The sequence below is a fragment of the Arachis duranensis genome, chromosome 1 (genome assembly GCF_000817695.3).
Source record: "Arachis duranensis cultivar V14167 chromosome 1, aradu.V14167.gnm2.J7QH, whole genome shotgun sequence".
Lineage (NCBI taxonomy): Eukaryota > Viridiplantae > Streptophyta > Magnoliopsida > Fabales > Fabaceae > Arachis > Arachis duranensis.
Genome location: NC_029772.3, coordinates 18445888 through 18448317, shown reverse-complemented (window position 1 = coordinate 18448317; position 2430 = coordinate 18445888). Strand labels below are relative to the sequence as shown.

General features: G+C 30.1%; 1 non-coding gene across 1 annotated transcript; it reads left to right on the top strand.

Moving 5' to 3' along the window:
- The first annotated feature begins 6 nt into the window (after positions 1–6).
- LOC127742675 (small nucleolar RNA R71) lies at positions 7–110 on the top strand. The gene has a single exon (XR_008004032.1). It is a non-coding gene; the product is annotated as a small nucleolar RNA R71 (small nucleolar RNA).
- Positions 111–2430: the final 2320 nt, after the last annotated feature.

The window sequence follows — 2430 nt, the reverse complement described above, 5'->3', positions numbered from 1 at the left end:
GAAAACATGTCAGAAGGACATCTTTTGGTCATCTACTTGTATCTTTCCCAAGCTTCATAGAGGGATTCACCATCTTTTTGTTTGAAGGTTTGAACATCCACTCTAAGCTTGCTCAGCTTTTGAGGACGAAAAAACTTAGCCAAGAAGGCCATGACAAGCTTATCCCAGGACTCCAGGCTATCTTTAGGTTGAGATTCCAACCATGTTCTGGCTCTGTCTCTTACAGCAAAAGGGAAAAGCATGAGCCTGTAGACTTCAGGATCTACTCCATTAGTCTTAACAGTCTCATAGATCTGCAAGAACTCAGTTAAGAACTGGTAAGGATCTTCTGATGGAAGTCCATGAAACTTGCAGTTCTGTTGCATTAGAGCAACTAATTGAGGTTTCAGCTCAAAATTGTTTGCTCCTATGGTAGGAATTGAGATGCTTCTTCCATCAAACTTGGACGTAGGTGTGGTATAATCACCAAACATCCTTCTTGCATTATTGTTGTTAGGTTCGGTTGCCATCTCCTTTTCTTGTTCGAAAATTTCAGCAAGGTTGTCTCTGGATTGTTGTAATTTAGCTTCTCTTAGTTTCCTCTTCAGAGTCCTTTCAGGTTCTGGATCAGCTTCAACAAGAATGCCTTTTTCCTTGTTCCTGCTCATATGAAAGAAAAGAGAACAGAAAAAGAAGAGGAATCCTCTATGTCATAGTAAAGAGGTTCCTTATTATTAGTAGAAGAAGAAGGGAATAAAGAAAGGAAAATCCAAACACAAGGGTAAGGATAGGGGCAGTGATTTGAGATGAAGAGAGGTGAAAAGAGGTGTTAGTAAATGAATAAATAAATAGAAAAAGATGAGAGAGGGAGAAATTTTCGAAATTAAATTTTGAAAAGGAGTTAAATGATTTTCGAAAATAAAGATAAGAAATAAAATTAAAATTAAAATTTTAAATAATTAATTAATTTAAGAATAATTTTGAAAAAGGGAGAGATATTTTTGAAAATTAGAGAGGGAGAAGTAGTTAAGTTGTTTTGAAAAAGATAAGAAACAAACAAAAAGTCAAATAGTTTGTTGAAAAAGATATTAAAATCAATTTTGAAAGGATAAGAAGATAAGAAGTTAGATAAGATATTTTGAAATCAAATTTTTGAAAAAGATAAAATTTTGAAAAAGATATAATATAAAAAGATATGATAAGAAGATATGATTAAAAAGATATGGTTGAAAAAGATTTAATTTAAAATTAATTACTTAACTAACAAGAAACTAAAAGATATGATTCTAGAATTTAAAGATTGAACCTTTCTTAACAAGAAAGTAACAAACTTTAAATTTTTGAATCAATCACATTAATTGTTAGTGCAATTTCAAAAATTATGAAATAAAGATAAAAAAATTTTAAAAATCAATTTAAAAGAAATTTTCGAGAATATATAAAAAAAATGAGAAAGATTTGAGTTTTGAAAAAGTTTTGAAAAGATAAGATTTTTAAAATTGAAATTTTAACTTGACTAACAAGAAAACAACTTATTTTAAAAATTTTTGACCAAGTCAACCCAAAATTTTGAATTTTTGAGAGAAATAAGGAAAAGATATTTTTTTCATTTTTTTATTTTTAATAATGAGAGAGAAAAACATAAAAATGACCCAAAACATAAAAATTTTGGATCAAAACATAAGATGCATTCAAGAACTCTATGAATGTCAAGATGAACACCAAGAACACTTTGAAGATCATGATGAACATCAAGAATATATTTTTGAAAAATTTTTGATGCAGAGAAAACATGCAAGACACCAAACTTAGAAATCTTTAATTCATAGATACTATGAATGCAAAAATGCATATGAAAAACAATAAAAGACACAAAACAAGAAAACATCAAGATCAAACAAGAAGACTTACCAAGAACAACTTGAAGATCATGAAGAACACTATGAATGCATGAATTTTCGAAAAAAAATGCAAGAATAAGATGAACATGCAATAGACACCAAACTTATAAATTGACTCAAGACTCAAACAAGAACACAAAATATTTTTGGTTTTTATGATTTTATGATTTTTTGTATTTTTCTTTTATTTTTTTCGAAAAACATATAGGAAAAAGAAAGTAATGAATCCATAGTCCTCAATGAAAATCCTATGAATTAGACATGGCTTAATAGCCAGCCAAGCTAAAACATGTAAAACCCGGTTAATTAACGGCTAATTAACCCATAAATGAGAATTTATTCTAGAAAGCCTAAAATGTGATTTTTATGGCTAAATATGATAGAGGAGATTGAGACGAGAATTTTGGTACCAATTTTATAGAATTCGGACAAAGATTGGACCGAACGGGCCAAACCGGGCCAATTGGACCCAAAGTGGGCCCTTGGCCCAACATAACTAAACCAAAACCCTAGTTTTCAACACTCTCTCTCCTCACACAACACCAAACAC